Below are 24,910 nucleotides of genomic sequence, written 5' to 3' on the forward strand. Positions count from 1 at the left end.
ACTAGTGTAGCCACATTGTCCAGGATTTTTCTTTGTAAGAGGTTTTAAACTATAAATTCAGTTACTTTAGTTATTTTTGTTACTTTAATAGAAAAAGGACTACTTTTTAAAAAGTTCATCTTCAGCTAGTTTTGGTGAGTTGTGTTCTTAAACGAATGTTCTTATATCATCTGAAATATAATGAGCTTGTAGGTATAAAGTTTTCACATTCCTTATTTTAATTTTTAATGTAAGGAGGATCAATGGTGAGGTCCTTTATATTTTTCTGACATTGGTATTGTGAAAAGAAATAAAACAAAAAAAAGTTACTATGTCTGAGATATTTAAAATGGAGTTGATTGCCATTCTAGAGGTTACTTTTATGCACATCTCAGCCAGATATCACAAACTGCCAAAGTATACATAGCCACAGTAACCATGTTCCTCAATACCCTTAGAACATCTGGACACTAAAAGAAAAACACAAGATAAAGAAATCAGTATTCTATCTAACTTTGAGGGCACTTGGAGCACTACAAATAGCCATCAATCACAACTTAATGTAATTTTCTTACTTTTCTTTAAAAATCCTTGCTTGAAAGCACCACAATGGGACACAATTTGGGTTGCTACCTGAATCTGTGCTTCCTGAATTGCAATTTAAGACCCTAAATAAAAGCTTTTGTTGCCTTGCAGTTCAGTTTATTTCTCAGTTGACATCATAAACTGGATTTGAAGCCATCAACCTGACTCCAGAGCTGCTGTTGGATTTGAGCACAGTACCTGTAAGAGCCCCTTGTGCTTTGTCATCTCCCTGACCGCCCCAGGTTCCTCTTGATGAGTCCTCTCCATTTTGAACCTCTCCCTCTTTGGGCTGAGATTTTGGCTTTTCTTTGGGTAAATTAAATTAAAAGGCATTTGAACTTTGGTTCTTTTTGTTTGGACTGGTGGCAACAGTTCTTTTATTTGTCCTTTTTGATATCCAAGGAATATTTCCTTGTCTGGTGAGTACTCAAATGGGACTTTTAAAATTCCTACTTTGGAATTGAGCTCTTTTCAGTGGAGGGACAGATCTGAATAATCAATTTTATCTATATTCTTCTGTGAGCAATCAAATAGTTATTTTGGTAGACACAGGACAGGCACTTATATACTATTGAGAACACCTGCTTGGCAACTGAAGACCAAGATTAAACAACATGAAATGATAAGGTGGTCAGGGATGGGCTAGAATGACACAGGTTGCCAGCCACTCTCCAAACTATTTCCATGAAACTATGGACCCCTGGTCATGGGTCAGACAACTGGAATGCCAGGTAAAACGAGGATCCTGTGAAAGGCACATTATGAAACATCATTCTTGCCTGAAACCAAGGCAATATATCCCAGGTTAAGGATTTTGTATTGCTCACAATCAGAAGTAACCAAAAGAATGGATTCCAATCTGAACTCAAATGGTATATACCTCCACCTGGCACAACAGTTGGTTTCTCATACAAAAATTATGGCCTTGTCTCATGTAAAATTTTATTCTGCTAGACCTGGCACATAAAAGAAACTATCAAATTAAAATGGCCACAATGGGTCCTTTTGATATACCTAAATTGGTATATTTGTGCACTCGGCTAGAAAAGAAAGCTTTAAAACTAAGCAACCCAAATGAGATATTTACTTTAATTGGAAGTTGGAAATTTCCAAATGTATAACTAATTCTAAAACTGCCTCTCTTCAAAAAAACAAATACTAAATTAACAAAGACTTATCTAATTGCATTGTCAAGCTTTAAAACTTATCCAGAATTCAATGACTGTTCTAACCCTCTTTTAAACACTTTCTACCTTCCTCTTCTTTGTCCTAGCTAAGCCAAACTCCACTTTTATAGTGATAAGATTTTCCAAAACCTACTGAAGATCCTGCAGGTTTTGCAAGAGAATTCAATCTTATCATTAGGACTTCTGTGCCTGAATGCTCAGACCTTTACTAATTAATTCACATCATTGCTGGTGAACGTCACGCCTAATTGCTAATTGGAAAGTTCCCCTAAATGACTTTTCAAAACAAAGAACTGAAACAATTAAGCTAGCTAAAGAACTTTATAAGGTCACACCTGAAGTTTTTCTCCAAATTATTGATTTGAGGAAAATCCAACAAAATACCTAGAAACTCAATGAGCCAATGAATATTATAACAGGCTCAGGGAAAAAATAAAACAAACAAACAAAAAACCACTTTAAATGATTCTCAGATATTGACCATATTAACTATAAAATTTCTTACCCTATTTAATTCTACTTTTATTAACAGTCTTTCAGAAGAACTAAGGACCACTCTAAAATTTGAACAACTAAATTGGGCCACAATGGTACCTAATGATTTAGCAAATCACACATCATTTAGATCACACGATTAAAAAGATTGAGAAAAAGAAATCCTCCCATGCTCAAACAATGCAAATATAATTAGTAGAAATTAAGAGTTTCCAATTACAACAGCTAAATAAGCCCTCAATGACCCCTTTAGGTATCAAGGTTCAGGGTATCCATGGTACTTGTAATTATTATATACTACCTGGACAATGGAAAAAAGACTGTCCCAAACTACCCCCAAAACAATCAAAACCCCCCAAATGCTCTTTTTGCTCTCTAGGAAAGGAAGGTGCCTTTAATACAGCTGCCAGGGCTGTTTCAGCAGAGGTTTATCCAACTGTCCTTATCTTTAGGTGACATAGATCTGAGCATTGGCAAGAGGGTCTATGGGTCCTAATAGATACTGGGGCCACCTTCTTGCTTTTAAATACTTCTGCCTTCATTAATCCTCCTCCCCAGAGATGAAACACAATTCAAATTGTGGGAGTCTTCATCAAACGCTTGACTATCTTTAAATCCCTCCCAATTTCCTTTCAATCAAGACCTTTAAAAGCACACATTAATTTTTGTTAGTCCTCTCTGCCCAGTTCACCCTCTTCGAAGGGATTTCCTTGAAGTATTCCGAGGACCCATATCTTTACCTCAAAAGTGAGAAATAACTTTGGAACTCTTAGAACCAGATTCAATAGATCAGGATAAGGAATTAAGTCCTTTACATATTCTCATCCTTTCAGTCAAAGAAATAAAATTTAAATACCACCCTCTTTTAGACACTATTCCAACCCATTTATGGTCCACATGGCCTACTGATTTGGGCTGCATTCTATCTGCCCTTCCTAGACCTTGACTGAATCTAAAGCATTCTAACTTTACTTCCTCCCAAGACCAAACATCAAGTAAGGAGATTTTTAGGCCTTAGAGGATATTGTAGAAACTGGATTCCTAATTTTTCTTTTGTGGCTCACCTTTATGTGCCTTGCATAAGGCTGAACAAAATTGAGTCCCTTATTTGGGATGAAATTCATCAAAATTCCTTTAAGGAACTATGCATAGTTTGCTCAGCACTCTCTTTATCTTCCTTCTCCATGAATGAGGAGCGAACACCTTAACACAAAAGCATGGAGACCACCACAGACATCTAGGATGTTATGGCCAGCAATTGGATGCCATAGCCAAGGGACTTTGTCCTTACCTGAGGTCTATTGCTGGATGACCAACTTTTTAGAATCAGTTCAAGAATTAATTATGGGATTTCTCTTAATTATTTATGTCCCTCATTCTGTTGAAGCTCTTTATACCAACAGACTAACTTCTTACAAAATTCTCTTACTTTCCTTTCCCAGTGTCTCCATTGCTCCTTGTCATAAGCTTAATTCTGAGAGTTTTTTTCCTACTATTAATATTTCTCATCATGACTGCATAGGTTTAACAAACCAGTTTTTAAACATTTGAATAGATTTACAAGAATCCCCAATTGATAATGCAGATGCTGTCTGGTATACAGATGGCTACTTCTTATGGATAACTTAAGAATCTTTCATATTAGAGACCTTAATATGTCTACACATGAAAAGTTAAATGCAAATTCCTTATCTTATGCCATATCAGCACTGTAAATTGAACATTTTGCCATGCAAGAGACTGTATACTTGCAGAAGGAAAACCAGCAAATATATATATTGATAGGCAGTATGCCAGTGGGATTGTTCATGATTTTGGTATGCTATGAAAAAAAAGTTTTGTTTTTTTTTTTAACCTCCAATGGAGGAAGAAAAGAAAAGAAAAACCAACTCCTATATAATGGAATTACTAGATGCTATACTGTTAGCAAAGGCATTGGCTATAAATATAACTCCTGGTCATTCTTGGGCAAATACAGAGGAAAGCACTGGCATCCAAAGGGCAGCAAAAAGTGACTTTTGAACCAAATAATTCTATTGGGAACAGAAAAAATACTTCTTGAGGCTCAACAAAATGCTCTTTCTCAGGGGATAGAAAAATAAAAATAACATGAGCCTGCAATTAAATCATTTTGACCATTGCAGCAAACCAGTTCTCCCTACTTGCCTCCAGGAAACAGTTTTGGAAATTATTCATAATATAACTCACTAGCATACTTATAACATGGTAAGCTATTGAAAGCAATATTTTAGAAATCCATCCCCTAACATAGCTCTTATAATGTATCACAATTGTTTAATTTGCCCTAAGTGCAATCCAGGAAAACCTTGCCAAAATTCCTTAGGACATTTTCCCTTATCAGCTGGACCTTTTGAAAGTTGGCAATTAGATTTTATTCAATTACTCCCAACCTAGGCTATAAATATATTTTAATATTGATTTGTATGTACTGCCATTGGGCTGAAAATTTCCCTTATTTCCTATTTCTGCTACTGTCACAATAGCATTATTAGGAAAATAAAAATAGAAAACTTCCAAGGCTGGGAATTCCTTTAGAACTTCAGTAACTGTAACCCACTTTTCAGAAAAATTATGAAAGCAACATTAAAATATGATCTAATTTTGCAACATTTTCTTTGTGCCTATCACCACCAATCCTCAGGCTTAATAGAAAGAACAAATGGTGCAATTAAAACTCAATTAGCTAAATTTTTAGAATCCTTCAATTTATCAATGGTCAACTGTCTTACCTATAGTCTTATTTAAATCGAAGATCCATTCCTTTTGGAAAGTATATTTTCCCATTTTGAAATTATAGCAGGGAGGCCTATGAAAATAAACTCTGCCTTATAAAAGGAAATATGCCAACCTATTGTCAGGAACTAATCAAAACCTTAAAGATAAATGAAGCCTTGGTAGAATAATCCTTTTACAAAGAGCTCCCAAGGGATGGACATATTCAAAACCGCAATCTTAAGTCTGGCAACTTTTAAAAATATATATTTTTATTAGAGAGGTTGTAAACTTACAAAATAATCATTTTCATGTGTGGAATTCCCATATAACAACCCTCCACCAACACACTACATTGTTGTGGATCATTTGTTACAGATTACAATAATTTTTCAGACTATTACCACTATAGTCTATAGTATAGATTTAGGGTATTTTTCCATACCCTCCTATTATTAACCCAGTACATCTTTGGCATCGATGCAAGATTATTACAGTATTGCTGTCCATAGATTACATACCAAATGTTGATCAGTAGTGTTTTCAAAGAAAGATCTTTATCAAAAGGGGGAAATGTGAAAAGAAATAACACAAAATATAGTTACTATGTCTAAGAGATTTAAAATGAAGTCAGAAGCCATTCTGGGGATTACTGTTATGTACATTTCAGCTAGATATTGCCAACTGCCAATGTAAGCATAGCCACAGGCAACAATGTTCCTTAAAATCCTAAGAATATCTGGACATAAGATAAAGAAATCAGGAAACTTTCTAACCTGAAGGACATTTGAAGCACCCCAAATATTCACCAATCACAGACAACTTATACAGTCTTCTTTTTCTTTAAAAGCCCTTGCATGGCAGTGCCAAGATGGGCCACAATTTGGGTTGCTACTTGAAACTGTGCTCCCTGAGTTGCAATTCTAAGAATTCTAAGACCCAAAACACTTTTCTTGCCTTTCTGCTCAGTTTTTTATTTCTCAGTTGATAGTAATTTATGATTTATCTTGTTTTTTCCCTTGAAAACCTTTCTTAGGAGTTTATCAATTTCGTCATTCATTTTTTAAAAACAAATTTTGTACTTGCTAATTTTATTATCTTTCTTTTATTTCGTGGATGCATTCTCTTATTTTTATTTCCTTCTTTGTTATTTCCTTCTTCAACTTCTGCTGTTTTATCTTCCTAGCTTCATGAGATATAAACTTAAATCACAGTCGTAAACATTTACTGTTTGTTAATTAAAAAATATAAAGCTATAAATTTCCCTCAAAGTATTACTTTAGCAGTAACCCATAAATTTTGATATTTTGTGTTTTTGTTATCATTATGGTTTGAAGTATTTTCTATTATCAGTTATGATTTATTCTTTGATATATTTGCTATTAGAAACATTTTGCTTAATATCTGAATAGTTGGGGATTTTGAAGATCTTTTATTATATATGTTTCATTAAATCTATTTTTTCGAGAATCATGATCTGTATAACAATTTTTCAAAATTTATTGATGATCATGCCTCTGCAAACCATCTATTTTGTTTTATGTTTCATATGTACTTAAGATGAATTATATGTGAACCTTGCATGGATTTTGTTCAGACGTTTTGGAATATTGATTAAATGAAGCTTAATTGTTACTCAAATCTACTACTACATCTTAATTTTCTTGCTTTTTACTTACTCAGAGCAGGGTGTTAACATATTCAAAGATGATTGAGAATTTTTATATTTTCTCTATTAGTTCTGACGATGCTTCTTCATGCATTTGGAAATTTGAAACTCTATTAAGTTCTTCAATGTAAATAGCTTCTATTGATCTATCTTGAATTTCCATGATGTACTCCTCTGCAGTTTCCAATCCAACGGTAATTCCATCCAATGCTTGACTGTGAACACTGCATTTTTTATTTTTAGTATTTGCATTTGATTATTTTTAAAGATTTTATATCACCTGCAATTCCTCACTTATTTATAATAATTAAACCCATGTTTTCCTTCAAATTCTAGCTTGGAGTGATTATCAAGTTTCTCCAAATTGGCAAGTCTTGAATTCTAAACTCAGAATCCCAACCACTGGACAATTGCTTAAACCTCCACTCAACTTTTTAGGCTACTTGTTATTTTATCTGGGGTATTGGAGACTTTCCCTCCATACATATAATCCAAATATCAGACATAAGTGGTATTTGTCAACACACTTTTGAAGCCTATCATCAACGATTTCTTTTCTTGTATTTATCCCCTAGATTTTCATTTTTTCTGGCAGTTTAAAACTACCATTTTACTCCTAACCTAATTAGATGATCATTTTCTACATGGTTTCTATTCTTTGAGTGATATGGATGGCCAAGTACCATTAAAATAAAGGACTGAAAAATATGGATCACATCAGGGTATTTCCTTTCTTTCAGTGGCTGTTTCCTCCAGTCTAAGTCTGCTTCAGACTTTATATCTATGTGTGTATATAAAAATATATATATATTCCAAGTCCATACTTTTTTTTTTTTAATATCAGTATTTTTTTTTTCCCCCAAAGATTTATTTTTATTTATTTAATTCCCCTCCCCTCCCCCGGTTGTCTGTTTTCTGTGTCTTTTTGCTGCGTCTTGTTTCTTTGTCCGCTTCTGTTGTCTTCAGCAGTACGGGCAGTGTGGGCGGGGCCATTCCTCGGCAGGCTGCTCCCTCCTTCGCTGGGCGGCTCTCCTTATGGGTGCACTCCTTGCGCGTGGGGCTCCCCTACGCGGGGGACACCCCTGTATGGCACGGCACTCCTTGCGCGCATCAGCACTGCGCATGGGCCAGCTCCACACGGGTCAAGGAGGCCCGGGGCTTGAACCGCGGACCTCGCATGTGGTAGACGGACGCCCTAACCACTGCGCCAAAGTCCGTTTCCAAGTCCATACTTTTTATCAACATGAAGATTAGAGTGAAACTAGCTACTCTTTCATTATTTAAACCTAGAAGTTCATATGTACTATATATTTTGAAACTATTATGTTATTTGGTTTAGATAATTCAGAATATCGTTCTTCTCCTTTGGATCTTTCCAAATAATCTTCAGTTTCTTTTCGTGACTTCGTTTTTCTACCACTCTTCTAAATATTGTTTCCCATATTTCCATCTTTGGCCTATACCCTACATAATCACCATGGCTTTAAAAACACCACCGCCCATGTGTTTGTTATACCCAATCTCCTTTATCTAGCTCATTCCTTAACTTTATATCAGTTATCTCAAATATCTTCTGGACATCTCTTTTAATTGTATGTCCCTCAAATTCCTTACTCTCTCTGGGTCCAAATTCTGTATCAAATGACCAACAACCCTACCATGGTCCTCTTGTTCTTTGGGTTGGAGCCCTTGGTTGTTGACAGTCACCTAGATATATCTCACAATTGTGCACTGCAGGGAGATTTATGTGGGGTTGGATGGGTGTGGGATATTTTCTGCCCTAGTTGGCATCTTAGCCTATTTCTCATTTCCTTGATTCCATCATGATTTTTCCCCAGGAGCATGAGTTTCCAGACTCTTGAAACCACAGAGGGCTTCAAATTCTAGGAAAATAAGCTTTACTCAATTTTGTGATCTGTGATTTCTCCAAACAATACATAATGACTTCCTCTCCAAATAGTCAAGAGCTGTTTCTATACTAGTCCTTCTAAGACCCCTGTCATGTTTAATTCATTTCTGTATTGAGTAGATATTCAATAAGTATTTGTTGAATAAATTAAGTCACTTAACAAATATTTATTAAGTACCTACATTGAAGAAGTGCTTGGAACAGAGCAAAGGAAATAATAAAATGAAAAAAAATCCCTGATCTTGTGGAATTAATTATAAATCTGCCTTCAAATGTAACTAAAGCTTAATTTACTTGACTGCTTTTAATTTATCAGCTACACTGGCTTGGTTAGTTCCATGTTTTATCACAACTTTTTATGCGGTTTTCATCTAACTCCTATGGCCATTATGAGCAATTTGTATGTCAACCCTGCTTAAACAGTGAGAATGATGTCTTTACCACATAATTCCACAATGATAATTTCAACCACATTAAGCCAAATACATACAACACATTGCATGCCATAGGATATATACAAAATAGATGCCTTTACAATTGTATTTCCAACCTCTGTTTGAGCTACAAAGAACTGCAAGATTAATTGGCTGACCCATATTCAAATGGTTGTGCAGTCACACCTTTGTCATAAGGAAGATTTAGGCTTTTATAAATACCATTTTTTCATGCCACACGACACAACTTATTACACTGATTGTAATAATTTTAAAATCATAACATACCAGTAGAATTTTATTTTAAAGTAAATGAAGAAAGCTATACTAATAACTACCATTAATCAAATTCTTAGGGTATGCTGAGAAGGTTCCATGATTTTCTTAATTTGGTAGTGTATTAGAGAATGGGCTTTGAAAAATAAAACATATTTTCAGATTAGATCTTGGCTTTGCCACTTCCTATTTGTGTAACTTTGGACAAGTTACTTAACCTTACTAGTTCACTTGTCTTTCATTGGTAAAAGAGGGTTAACAATAACTTGTCTGGGTAATTATACAGAATTACCTAAAAGGCACAGTGCTATATACACACTTGGCAATCAATAATTTTTAGCTGTTTTTATGATGGAAAACATTGAATGTTGGATATTATTTTATCCTCATTATAGATGAAGAGACTGTAAGTCAGAAACTAAGTAACTTACAGAAGTCTATGCAACTGATAGATCTGAAATTTTAATGCTAAATATTTCCACGATCAAGTGCTGCTCACCATTATGAATTGATTCTCTCTTTTTTTTTAAGCCAAATGTTTTTTTTTTTATTTAGTAGGTCTAGGAAATGGGATGCTTTGAGAGGTTGAAAATGCTCAAAAATCATTAAAGAAATTACAAAAGTAGAGGAAACAGAATATGTTCCATACAGACTACATTATTATTACTGAGATACTAGAGATTGAATTTTGGACTGCCTACAAGGAAAGCAGGCACTCAATCACTGAGCAACACCCATTTCCCTACACTATTTTTTGATTATACAAAATGTATTTACAGAACTTCAATATCATCATATCAATAACTTATTTTGCAGTATTTGGGGCAGGAGGGGATTTTGATATTCTATCTTCTTGATTGAATTCTATGCAAACAAGAATTTACTATAAGGACTATTTTTGGTTCAAAAGGTAATATGATCCAAAAGGTTTAGGAGAAAAACTTGAGATTCTAGAATAGAGATATAAACAATCAAAACTGGGGTTCCTTAAATCAACTGGTATTAAAGTATTAGAATAGAAAGAATAATAATTCCAAAATGGCATACTATCCCTGTTATTGATATTAAACAAAATATTAAAGAAATGAAAAATATTAGAGAAGTAAGGGAAGCCCTATGCTTTTTAAACGTTCAGATTGGAATGAATGAAAAAAAATAGTTTCAATAAAATTTAAAAAGTTGGGTCTATATAATAGTAATTCCTCAAAATGAAGCACATAACTGGTAAATAAAGTGTTTTATCTGCAGGCAATCCAGTGCATATTCAGAAAAGTTATTTACTTCAAGAGTGTTTCACTCATATCTGAGGACCGTTTAGCTGCATTGGCCTCCTTTCATGAACGAAGGTGACTTCAATGTGCCATCACTATTTTGACGTGAAAAGCAAAGGAAGGTGGGCCAGAGAAAATCAGAGTACAGTGTGAGGTGTTCTCCAGGGAACGGGAACAAGGTTGAAGTTGGTCAGCTGTACAAAACGCTAGTACCTCAGACCGCTCAAATACGTACTCCACAATTTCTCTTTGAGGTCCAAAAACACGTCATCCTTTTTTCCTGGTGACTACTCATCCCGGTATAGAAAGCGGAGACAGCGATGGGCGCAACGAGCGCCAGGTTCACTGTACCCTGGCCAGGACAGCCCGTGGCGCAAAAGGCGCAGCCACACGTAGTGCAAGTTACTTGAACGGCACAGCCACAGTGGCCACGCACCCCGTCTGGCACCTGTGTGCGCGGTCGCCGGCGGAGAAGAGAGCGGCGTTGAGCAGCACGTTCCTGGGCCACGCGCGCTCGGCGGCACCAGCCACCAGCAGGACATGCACCAGAGTCATGGGTGCCCGCCACCTACTGAGCGAGTTTCCCCCCAGCCTGATTCCATTTTTTTTTTTAACCAGCCATCTTGAAAGGTAGAAATATCTGTATAGGAATGGGAAGCTGTTTTATATATAAGTACCGTGATTTGATATGCTACATTCTTGTTGACCAATGTGTTCAAACCTGGTGTGACATTAAAACATTGATAACGTCTCAAAATAAGCTTGCCATATTTTTCATTGAAGAATTGTTATGTGTGTATACTAACAAACAAACATAGTTAATTTTAGATCTACAGAAGTTCTTTACTTAATTTCCTGTTACACTTACAAATAAAGTGTCCACAGCACAATGAAATTGGAAAATAAAATTAATCTTCTTACTAGTATATGTCATTAATGATACAATGGACTTATAAACATCAGAAATGCTGTTTTTCTTCCTTTTAATCTTTTAATTTTATTTAAAGAAAAATTGATTCACTTTCACAATATATATGTCTTATTTATGATATACCGGATATAAATGGTGTTTCTGCAAAGGTTATCTTTAGTAATATAGAGATCTCATTTGGTTTTAATCCATATCAAAAGAAAACTGGCAGATGATGCCACCATTTGCTACTAACTTTTAAGAGAAAAGATGAGTAAAAATCATCATCAAATTCCCTGTCCCAATAGTTCATTATAAGACTTTTCTGTTTTATTCACTAGTGGAGGGCCAACCAGGCCCTGTGCATTAATTTTTAAATTTCAAAATGAACCTTCATACTAAATCATTTGGATAGCATTTTATTTTCTCTTTGGAGATTAAGGAGCACAACTCTTGACTCAGTTTGATTCAAATAATCCTAATGAGAAGATGAACTCAGACAATGCATTTCTTTGATTCCTTTGGGAACATGTGCATTAATTAGAATGTATCAGTGGTAGCAGGAAAAGTTGATACCCAATTTAATTACATTTCCTTGTAATAATAAAAGTGGGTAGCTGACACACTGTAATCTTCCAGATATCCATTAAGAACAGTCTTGTATTATTAGTAGGAATTAAAGACAGCTCAAGTAATGGTTTAACTTGCATTAGATATAGTTTTTCAGACTTACTTTTAATTGAAGCATATGTATTACATTCTTTGAGGATTTGTATGATGTGTTTGAAACTTTTCAGGAAAATTTGAAATTTGTTAAAAATACAATGAATTTAAAACAAAAAAAATGGATTAATAAATAGACCATCTTATTTTTACAGTAAGTAGATAAAATCATCTTGAAAAGTTTTAAGTTTCAGGGTGACCACCTTAAGAACTCCCTTTCAGTAGCTAAAATAGGTGCTAATATAATTATGTCCTTACATGCACATATCTACATACATACAACCAATTTCTTTGGATAAGAATATAGAATATATTTTCCTGCCAAAACATATTCTATATTCTTGTCCAAAGAAATTGGGTGTGTGTATGTGGGCATGTGCATATTGGTCTGTTTATGTGCCGGTTGAACTCCAAATCTCAGCAGAGTTGCAACACCTGCTCTCCAGTTCACTGGATTCACCCAGGACATTATCAAGGAAAGGATGGTGGATAATTCCCATCCTGAGGAACAGAGAGTACGTGTTCCATCTATCTGCCCCATGGGATCTAAGCCCTCTCTCAATTAGAAACAGAGGGGGCATCACCATCTCAGAATCCTCGAGTTTGGGAATGAACAATGGACTAAAGTAGATTTATTATTCTAGTAATGGGAAGAACTTGTATCATTGATATAAAGGCAGTGGCCACCAGAGGTTCTGAGAGAAGGGAGAGGGAAAAATAGGTGTAACGTGGGGACATTTTGGGGACATTGGAATTGTCCTGTATGACATTTCAATGACAGATACAGGCCAATATACATTTTGCCAAAACCTATAAAATCTTGCAAGGCAGAGTATAAACTGTAAAGCAAATTATATTCCATGGTTAGTAGCAATGTTCCAAGATGTGTTCATCAGTTGTAACAAATGTACCATACTAATGAAAGATGTTGTTAAAGTGGGAAAATATGGGAGGGGGAGTGGGTGAGGCATACAGAAATCCCCTGTATTTTTTATGTAACATTTATGTAATCTAAAGCTTCTTTAAAAATAACAAAAAACAAACATTAAAAAAATCACTAGTGATTCTAGAAAGAAAAAGAAAGACTAGTTTATCATAAGCATTACATAAAGATTGTTTCTGTGAATAAACATTATCTAAGTTTAAACATTTCTGAAGACTGATGTTTATTTTAAGTTACAGTATTTCTATGCTGGCAGTAGTGATTACGTCTTCCCAAGTAATCTATATTTGAATGATATAAGTTTGAGGGAGTGATATGACTGTGGAAGGAATAAAAATTCAAAAAGAATATATTTCTATTTTAGGGATTAGAGGAAGGTGACATATTTAGAACATTCTTTTCAAAAATTCCAGCAAAAGTAGGTCACAAACAGCTAATCAATACATACTTGGCTAACAGATTGTGTAAACTTTATTACTTTTATATGTAAAATAATGTTGGCCTACAATGAGATTTTTAGATTTAAAAGAATAGTGGAGAAATGTCTTAGTTTCCTTTATACTTTAATCCCTTATTCCTTCAACTCTTTTTTCTAAAGGCTATTTAACATGAATAATTAAATGATAACCATTAATTAAAACTTTGTTTCTAAAGGAAGAGAGAATGAAATTTTCAGCCAAAATCATATATTTTTTAGATTATCTAGTGAGAGAAATACTAATTTAGGTCTATAGTGAAGTAAGAAATATCAAATATATTTCCTATGTATTTCTTCTGTTTATTTTCTTTAAAATTTAATTTTTATGCTTTCACTCATAGCAACTTGCCTGCCTAATAAGCAAAAAAGTATTGAAACAAGGATTTTAAAAATAAAAGTAAACTTTGGACTGAGATGAACACGATCATGTTCCACTCCTGATCCTGTGCAAATTCCGTAGATATCCTCAGGCAAGTAATTTCACTCCCTAAATTTCGGTTTGTTTCTTTGTGAAAAAAAAGGAGGTGAGATTAGATTTCTCTACTAGCATTTTAATAACATTGAGTGACAATGAGCATTGACAAGTAGTTTAAAAAATATCCTACAATTGCTTATTACATGCCCAGTACATATATGGTTTTCTGCTAGGTGATAGCCTCTTCCCCAAAACAAATATAATTTATGTTTTAAACTATACACTTTGTTACTTTTTTTTTTTTAAGATTTCTTTCTTTCTTTCTTTCTCTTCCCTACCCCCCCCCCCCCCCGCCGCCTCCATCCCTGTCCCTCCCCCCACCCCCACCCCGGTTGTCTGTTCTTTGTGTCTATTTTGCTGCGTCTTCTTTTTTGTCCGCTTCTGTTGTCGTCTGCAGCACAGGAATCTGTGTTTCTTTTTTGTTGTTGTTGCATCATCTTGTTGTGTCAGCTCTCCGTGTGTGGCGCCATTCTAGGGCAGGCTGCACTTTCTTTCACACTGGGCACCTCTCCTTATGGGGTGCACTCCTTGTGCGTGGGGCTCCCCTATGCGGGGGACACCCCTGTGTGGCCCAGCACTCCTTGCGTGCATCAGCACTGCGCATGGGCCAGCTCTACACAGGCCTCATGGAGGCCCGGGGTTTGAACTGTGGCCCTCCCATGTGGTAGACAGACGCCCTAACCGCTGGGTGCAGTCCGCTTTCCTGTTACTTTGTTTTAAGGTGAGGGATGAGAGACGAATGATAACATAAACTAGTTATTGATAGGAATACAAATTGGAAGTTATAAGAAGAGATTTTCATCACTAATGTTTCCATCCATTCACTAAAAATACCATAAAATGACAAAAATGCAATGAAATAAAAAAACAATTTCTTAGTGGCCCTGGAAACATAGAAAAGTATACTATTAGCTGAAGAAAGTTTTGAATTCTTGGGAAATAAAAAACAAATAGAATCTTGTTGCTGAAGGAAAAAAAAAAATGGAGAAAACAACAGGTTGAAGCATATTTAACAAGAAGCTACTAGAGAGGTAAAAGCAATAACAAAAATATCCAAGTTCAGAGAGAACATATACAAAAAGCATCTGGAGGCCCAGGACCAATAGTCAGAATAATTAATTAACATTCCATTAAGAACATATGGGCTCTGCATTTACCTTCTAATGAGAGGCAAGCAGCTGTGGTGTTTGCTTTGAGGTTACATTTTTGAAAACTGCTCTCAAAATGCGAACTACTGTCTGAGAAGGGCTCTGAATGTAAGGATAGGGGTTTGGTAAAGAAGCAGAAAAGAATCACAAGTAACTCCAGATTTCTACAAATACAGAAGAATGAAATAGCAAAGGGGATTTCTGATTCTGCTGCTCACTGTAGAGCTGAAGCATGTGGAATCGCTCAGTGGAATGGGAATTTTCAGTGCTAAGGCTACAGAATTAAGGCAGTGCCTCTAGCAAACCTACAACCCTAGAAGGGATGCAGAATTTCCATGTACAGAAATAAGACAAATTCATATTGTGCTGAGGCTACAGAGCTACCCCTTCTTTACAATCACTTGAGGTAGAAATTTTAGTCCCCAAATAAAGATTCTCAATAAAAATATGGAAATACAGTCAAGAACAAACTGATAAATGAAGAGGGAAAAATTGAAAGCCATAAAATCAAGATGCCAAACTTAGCAAATGATGGGGCTAGTCCTATCCAATAAAACTTAGGGAAAAAAGGAAAAATTTATCAGTCATTACAATTCTAAATGGTCAATGGCTTAAAAGAACGAATGTCTAAAAATATGTGATTTTGACACTGGGACTTTTGATTTTTTTTTTTAAATCTTCATTTTTGGAGCCCAGGCTGATGGAAAAACCATTATATGGACGATGGCCAGTCACAGATTCTGAAGAATAAAGAAAGTCAAACTGTTCTCTGGTTCACCAGATTTTATACCTGTCATATAACTGATATTTCATTGGCAAAGGAAGACTCATGTTCACATTTAGTTTCAAAGAGGGGTGGAAGTGAAATCCTAGTAGGTATCTGGAAAGGGGGGGATGATAATGAATATTTGTGAACAGTCTTAATGAGCAACACAGTAAGTATAATGAAATATTGTAAAGAAAATCACAAGGACTCATATCCATAGAACAAGAAATAGTGTCCAATTAAAAAAATTTGAGTTTTAGAAAAAATCTATGAACACCAGATTAATAATAATAATGCATGATAATTGAATAGTTGATTATCAGACAGAAAACAGGTATAAACTGGATTTGGGAAGTTGTATATTGAGCTAAGTGCTGTTCCCAAGCAAAAAAGATAAAATAAAAGAAATTAATGAAAAGAAATGGAAAATAAACCAAGATTTCCAAAATCTATCTCATGGGACCTCTATTCTAGAAAAGAACAGGGGGAAAATAGATAAAATAATTCCTAGAGATAGGTGATTTTAGACTGAAAAGTTCTAACAAAGAACAAGGATCAAGCAAAAATTAATGACAGAGACCCAAACCTAGATAAAACACTCAGGATATCTTAGAACTGTAAAAACATAAAATATTACCATGTTGTTAAAAGAAACAACACTTCATATGTTAGACAATACTATGTTATCTTCTATATTCTGAGGGAAATATAATTTGACTTTAGATTATTATACACATCCAAACTCATTTCTTCATGAGAACAAAATAATTTTTTAGTCAAGAAAGTTCTCATAAAATGTAATTCATCCAGATTTTCTCTGTAAGATTTACGTTGGAAAACATAATATTGCAAAATGAACAAGTAAAGCCAAGACTGAAGAAAAAGCATACAAGAAACAGTGGTGAGTTAAGAAAACAATAAAACATACTGTTAATTCCAAACATTTTTAAAAGATTTATTTTTATTTATTTCTCTCCCCTTCCCCCATTTGTCTGCTTTCTGTGTCCATTCACTGTGTGTTCTTCTGTGACCGCTTCTATCCTTATCAGCGGCACTGGGAATCTTTGTTTCTTTTTGTTGCGTCATCTTGCTGTGTCAGCTCTCCGTGTGTGTGGCGCCATTCCTGGGCAGGCTGCGCTTTCTTTCACGCTGGGTGGCTCTCCTTATGGGGCGCACTCCTTGGCCATGGGGCTCCCCTACGCAGGGATACCCCTGCGTGGCACGGCACTCCTTGCGCGCATCAGCACATGGGCCAGCTCCACACAGGTCAAAGGGGACAGGGGTTTGAACCGTGGACCTCCCATGTGGTAGGCAGGCGCCCTATCCATTGGGCCAAGTCCGCCGCCCTCTTATGATTTTTTTTAAAATTTCTATGTGGTCAGTAGTAAATTTCCCCTTCTCATTTTTTATTTTATTTGTACCTTCACTCTCTTTATCTTTGTCAGTCTAGCTAACACTGACATGTTATCTTTGTCAGTCTAGCTAACACTGACATGTGAGATGTTTTGTTCATCTCACAGAAACAAGTTTTGGTTTTGTTGATTCTATTTTTTTTGTTGTTCCTAATTTTATTTATTTCTGCTCTCATCTTTGTTATTTCTTTCCTTCTGCTTACTCTGGGATTAGTTTGCTGTTTTAGTTCCTGCAGGTGTTCAGTTAGGACTTTGATTTTTGCTTTTTCTTCTTTTTAAGTGTAAGCTTTGGGGTGTCATAAATTTTCCTCTCAGACCTGCTTTTATTCTATGCCATAGATTTTGATATATTGTGTTCTCATTTTAATTCATCTCAAGAAATTTACTGATTTCTCCTATGATTTCTTCTTTGACCTATTTATTGAGCATATTGTTTAATGTCCATATATTTGTGAGTTTTCCCTTTCTCCACCTGTCATTGATTTCCAGCTTCATTTCATTATTATTAGAGTGCTTTGTATAATTTCACTCTTTTTTGGTTTATTGGGACTTGTTTTGTGACCCAACATATGGTATATCTTAGCAAAAGATCAATAAGCACTTGAGAAGAATATATGTCCTGCTGTTTTGAGGTACAATGCTCTATATATGTGTATGAAGTCTAGTTCATTTATCATATTATTCAAGTTGTTTCTTTATTGATCCTTTGTCCAGTTCTATCCAAAGATGAGAAAGTTGTATTGAAGTCTCCAAATATTGTAGAGACATCTGTTTCTCTTCAGATTTGCAAATGTGTGCCTCATGTAATTTGGAGTATCCTTTCCATGCATAAATATTTATTATTGTTATTTCTTCTTTGCTAATTGCCTCTTTCTTTAATGTATAATGTCCATCATGTCTTATAGCAGTTTTATATTTAAAGTCTATTTTGTCAAATATTACTATTGCTACTCCAAGCTCTTTTTTGATTACTGCTTGCATGGAATATCTTTTACTTTCAGTCTATTTGTGTGCTTGCATGGACGGTGAGTCTCTTGTAGAAGCATAAAGTGGTTGCTTTTTTTAATCCATTCTGACAGTTGTGTCATTTGATTGGGGAGTTCAAACTATTAATACTTAGTGTTATTACTATAAAGGTATTACTTACTTCATCCATTTTATCATTTGACTTTCTATTGACATACCTTACTATTATTTGTCTCTTTACCCTTTTTGTTACCCTTACTAATAATTTTAATTTCTATACTCTTTTCCAGGCCTCTCTCTTCTGTTTTTTCCTTTCAGAATGTAGTAGTCCTTTTAATCTCTTGTAAATTCAATCTCTTGGTGACATACTTTTTTAGTTATTGTTAATCTGTGAATACTTTAAACTCACCCTCAGTTCTGAAGGACAGTTTTGCTGGATAAAGAGTTCTTGGCTAACAGTTTTTTTCTTTCAGAACCTTTAATATATGATACCATTCCCTCCTCACCTCCATGGTTTCTTACGAGAAATTGGTACTTAGTTTTATTGAGCATCCCTTGTATGTGATGAATTGTTTTTCTCTTCTTTCAAAATTCTCTTTTATCTCTGGCATTTGATATTTTGAGTAGTAGGTGTCTTGGAGTATTTCTATTCAGATTTGTTCTGTTTGGGGTGATGTGTTGTCCTTCTTGGATATTAATATTTATGTCTTTCATAAGGGTTGAGAAATTTTTGGTCATTTTTTCAATTATTTTTTCTGCCCCATTTCCATTCTCCTCTCTTTCTTGCAATGTGTATATTTGTACGTTTTGCATTGCCATTCAATTCCTTGAGACCATGTTCCATTTTTTCCATTCTTTTCTCTTTGCAATCTGTCTTTTCAATTTCAGAAACTCTGTCCTCCAAATCATTCTGTCCTCAATCCAATTATTCTGAATTGTGTCTTCAAACAATTCAAGTCTACTATTTTATGCCTCTAATATATATATTTTTATCTCTTTCATTGTGTTTTTCATTCTCTTGAGATCTTTTACTTTTCTTTGAATACTTTCAAATTCTTCTTTTTGTTTAACAGTGCCTTTTTAATATTCTAAACCTCTTTAGACATCTCATGGAATTTATTAAGGAGATTTGTTTGAATTTCTGTGATTATTAATCTCAAACGCTGTGTTTCGTCTAAAGTTTAAATCTGTTCCTTTGGCTGGGCCATATTTTCCTGTTTTGTAGTATGAGTAACAATTTTTTTTTGCTGGTGTTTTGGAATCTGGCTTTTTAAAAATGTATTTATTCTGTGCTCATTTTCTTTCTTTTGCCTATTACTTTCTTATTGTTTTTTTTTTTGTTGTTGTTGTTGTTAAAACTTCCTCTGTTCCTCCTGAGTAAATGTTAGTCTGTTCTGTTTGTTTTTTATTTACCTGTGTATATATTTAATACTCCTTTTTTCTTCTCTCACTGCTATTTCCTGGAGGCTAATTTTGATAAAAGTGCCCCTCTGGAGACAACTTTTCCAGCTCTAGTTTCCCAGTCAAAAGAGGCTTAGAGGACCTATGAAGGGAGTGTAGATGGATTCCACTGTGATCTGGAGAAGAGACCCTAAAGGCTCAAATGTTCTCTTTGAACCCCAATCAAGCCTTTCCTAAAGAACCCAGGATGTGGCACTCTTTATTAGTTGTTTCCTGATGCCCTAAGGTTATTCTGTGCCTTTAATTCTCAGATGACTTTGCTCCTGGTGGGAACATGGTTGAGTCTGAGATTGTCAAAGTACCTGGGATGAAACTGTTGTACAACTCCCCCAGCCCCTGACATCTGAGTTCTCTGATCAGGTGCCATCCTCTATGCTGCTCCCTCCAGGGAGGTGGGGTGACTGCCTGCAGTCTCTTGAGAGAAAGTGATAAGATGGCTCTTGGTTCCTCTGCTTCCTGGGACACCTTGAGGATGAGAACACAGCAGCTGTTCAAGGTGGGTGGGGTGAATCTGTCCATACTGCCCATGGGAGAGTGCAAACTTCCCCTCCTTCTATGGGGTATGGGGCCCAGTGTGATTCTGCCTGTTCTGCATTGAGAAAGTATTCAAACTGCATCCAATTTCCACTCCTGCAGGGTCCGGGGACCTAAGCAGTGGCTTTCCAAATGGGCACACTGGATCTGATTCCTACTGTCCTAGGGGAATGGTGTGATTTTCAGTCACCCCTGCTTCCACTCCTGCCAGAGGTGGAGACTGTGCAAATGCTGCTGATTTCTTGGTGGCTTGGCAGGTATAAACTTCACCTGTGCTCAAGATTGGAATCCAAGTAAGTGAATTTGTCAGCCAACAGCTGCTTTTGGGAAAGAGCTCCTGCTTCCCTTTCCATTTTTGGGAAAAAGCTTCAAGCCAGGGAGTGGGTCTGGAGGTGGCCCACCTAGCCACTTGAAGTTGGGCAACCACCTCTGCAACATGGAGAAATCTACTCATGAATCTTCACCACAGATTATCAGTCTCCTCTTCCTGTTCTTCCCTGGATGCTGCACTGTGTTCTTCTGGTCTCTGGAGTCCCCCAAACAGTTGATCCTAACAGATTCTGGCTGATTATCACTTGCCCTGTGGGAAGAACTGATTGTTAGCACTTCCTAATCTGTCACTCTTTTGGGTCTTCCCCTTGGCGATTGTTCAAAGACTTATCTCCTGAGCTGGGGTTGACAATGATAGAACAGTGGACAGTTTAGTTATGCCATTTCCTACAAAGACACACACATATACTTCCAAACATGTAGTCACACATTACACGACAAGGCCCTAGGCCACAGGTGGATGCACTGACCAGCTTGGAAAATCTACAGGCCATCATAAGTATTTATGCGATTAGCTGTGGTTAACTCTCTCTCTTTTCCTCATTCCTTTTGTCTATGATTTGCTTTATCTAACTGAGCTAATTTTTTTCCTATCATCCTAATAGTCCCATCTATTTTTTCAGAATCTCTCACTTTTACCTATAAAATCTTTAATTCCCAGTCCTTACTGAAGTTTTAAAAAAGATTGGTAATATTTTGATATCTAATGTTTGCAAAAACATAATAAAGGTGAAATTTCTTACATTGTTGGCAAAGTTTTTGTGTTGCATTATTCATAGATTACAGTGTGACAGCATCCATACATATTCAGTTAGTGTTTATACCATTTGTCCTAGTAATTCCAGTTCTAGATATGCATCCTATAGAAATTCTAGCATATAGGCCCATGAAATTATATTGTAAAGAACATTCTTTGCAGCCTTGTTTAAAATAGTGAAAAATTAAAAATGCTTTGTCACCAAAAAAAAGCCTTATTCAATTAAATTCTATCTTATGGTAGCATAATCTAGAGAGTACAAACCAGCCCAAGATTTAAAAGGCATAGGAGAGGACAAGTTCACAATTCTGCTTCCACATAGTCATGAAGGTGTTTGCTTTTCTTTGGCAGTGTAAACATAGCTCTACCTGGCAGATTACTAGTTTCATAGCTATTGAGAGGAATGGTGTATGGGCCATCATTTTGGTTTTTATACTTTCTTTATTCTGTTTGTAATCCTTAGTGTAGCCATGGATATAACACTTTGGAAAGTTAGGACAAAGTCTTGCTATTTCCTGGATTTACTTCCAAATAAACTGTAAAGACATTATTTTCTGAATCAAAGCCTTTCTTTTGAAACCACTAAAATAGATTTTGTAATCTGTAAAGGATCCTCACTTTATATAAACTTAAATGCTTCCTAATATGGGAATGGTTAAAATTAATTATTATATATTATTCTATGAAATATTATGAAGTATTAATAATATTAAAATTATACCTATTGATATAGGTCTAGATGATATATTATCATGCACATAAGCAAATTGCAGAACTGTAGGCAAATATGATCTTTTTATTTAAAAAAAAGGCAAAATGCAATAAAAAATCCAATGCTGTTAGTGTGTGTGTGTAAATGGAAGGATTCTCTCCTGAATTTTGATTGTGAGCACTTGTTTAAAAAGTGTATTTTGAAGGGGTAAAAGACATGAGAAACTGACTTTTTTCTCCATACTTTTTTGTTTGTTTTAACTTTTTATAACATGTCATTCACAAATAACACCTTTAAATAAAAAAAAATAAATGAAAATTAAATTTCTATAAAAAATGAAACCAGGGAATGGTAGGTGCATATTGAAGTGAGCTGAGGATAACTCAAGTTATCAGTTGAGCAACCCCTATTTCCGAGATATGTAAATTGTCTTTCAAATCTCCAGTTTCATATACTGTAAATATCTCTATAGCCTCTGTAAACTCTCTGGAGCATAGTTATTTTCCTCTTTGAGTTTTCTGCCATTAAATCCTATCTCCATCTGTAAATTAGCTCATACATGAAATAAAGATTGCTTCCCTGGTTTCCCACATAAATACACTCACACAAAATGTATTTTTTATGTTTAGTTATTTTACTGATATTTTACAATGTCATGAGAGATGTCAGATTGTACGCCTCTTGACATCTTTCTAGTTTAACTCTGTTCGTGTTTGTCAACCTCATTATTTTTCACCCATTTTGCTAATTTTGAAAAGTTTGCCTCTTTGTCTAAAGCTTGGAAACTAACATCTTCACAAAGACTCCATTAACAAATGCAAGTTACCAAGGCATTTTCTCAGTGATAGGAAGCCTCATACCATTTAAGACCACATGTTAAGAGACTAAACCTTCTCTTGTAAATACTGGGTGAGAAATCACAGTTAAAATGTTCTATCTTCAGTAGCAACTTAGAGGTCCCATGGGTTCTCTAGATTTAGATAAAGCAATTTCAGCACACATTATTTATTCACAGCTGTTTCTTCAGCCTGTTGAAAAACACTTAACACATGGCTGGTTTTTAATAAATATCTGATAAAAAATTATTATTGAATTATCTCTTCTTTATTTGTTATAGTGTTGTGTTCTGAGGTACCACTTTATCAACTGTTTAAGAACCCAGTGTTTTCCCCATAATACAGTGCCATGGTAGGCTTTTCTACTATATGAAGGATTAAAGAATTGATGAATAGGTAGATGGAAAATAAATTGGCAAATATTTTTTACAATCAAATGTTTATTTTACTGTTTTAGAGTCAAAATAATGACTATCAATAAGAATGCTTTTTCTGTTAAATGGCTAATTTCATATGATATCTATTACAACATTCTTACCAGTTGAAATAAATTTTTTTTTTTTAGGAAACTGCCTTTATGTTAATTTATGTTTGGTAAAACTATTCTTATCCCATCATGTAGAAATGAACTTTTTTTCTGTTCAGCCTTTTAAAAAAGTTGTTCTAGTAATACATGTAACCTAAATTTCCCTTTTTAACTACATTCAATTATATAATTCAATATTGTTAATTACATTGACAATCTTGTCCTACCATCATCACTACCCATGCACAAAAAGTTCTGTCATCTCAAGTAGAAACTCTGTATATTTTAACCATTTACTTCTCATTTTCTAATCACATTCTGTCCCCTATATTCTAGATTCTTACTCTATGAGTTTATTTTAATTATTTCATATCAGTGAGATCATACAATATTTGTCCTTTTGTGTCTGACTTATTTCATTCACCATGTCTTCAAATTACCCCATGTTGTAACGTGTATCAGAAATCGTTCCTTTTTATGGCTGAATAATATTATGTAATGTGTATATACCACATTTTGCTTATCCATTCATCAGTTGATAGACATTTGGTTTGCTTCCATCTTTTGGCAATTGTGGATAATATTGCTATGAACATCAGTGTGCAAATATCTATTTGAGTCCCTGCTTTCAATTATTTTGGGTATATACCTAGAAGTGGGATTGCCAGGTCATAAGGTAATTCTATACTTAACTTACTGAGAAAACTGCCAGACTGTCTTCCACAGTGGCTGCACCATTTTACATTCCTGCTAACAATGCGTGCTCCTATTTCTCTGCATCCTGTCCAACATTGTAGTTCTCCATTTTCTTAAGTATAGCCATTCTAGTGGGGCTGAAATGGTATCTCATGTGTTTTTTTTTTTCCTTTTTTCTTTTTTTATTGACTTTGTAATAATATTACATTAAAAATATATATATATGAGGTCCCATTCAACTCCACCCCCCCACCCCACCTTTCCCCCCCCCCACCTCTCCCCCCCCCCCCCCAGCAACACTCGTTCCCATCATCATGGCACATCTATTGCATTTGGTAAGTACATCTCTGGGCACCTCTGCACCTCATGGTCAACGGTCCACATCATGGCCCACATTCTCCTCCATTCCATCCAGTGGGCCCTGTGAGGATTTACAATGTCCAGTGATTGCCCCTGAAGCACCACCCAGGGCATCTCCATGTCCCAAAGACGCCCCCACCTCTCATCTCTTCCTGCATGTGGTTTTGATTTGCATTTCCCTAATTGCTAATGATGTTGAGCATCTTTTCATTTGCTTTTTGACCATTTTATATATCTTCTTGGGAGAATTGTCTGTTCAAGTCTTTTGCCCCATTTTTAATTGGATTGTCTTTTTGTTGTTGAGTTGAAGGATTTCTTTATATATTCAGAACATTAAAC

This window comes from Dasypus novemcinctus, chromosome 13, assembly GCF_030445035.2.
Source record: "Dasypus novemcinctus isolate mDasNov1 chromosome 13, mDasNov1.1.hap2, whole genome shotgun sequence".
NCBI classification, from domain to species: Eukaryota; Metazoa; Chordata; class Mammalia; order Cingulata; family Dasypodidae; genus Dasypus; species Dasypus novemcinctus.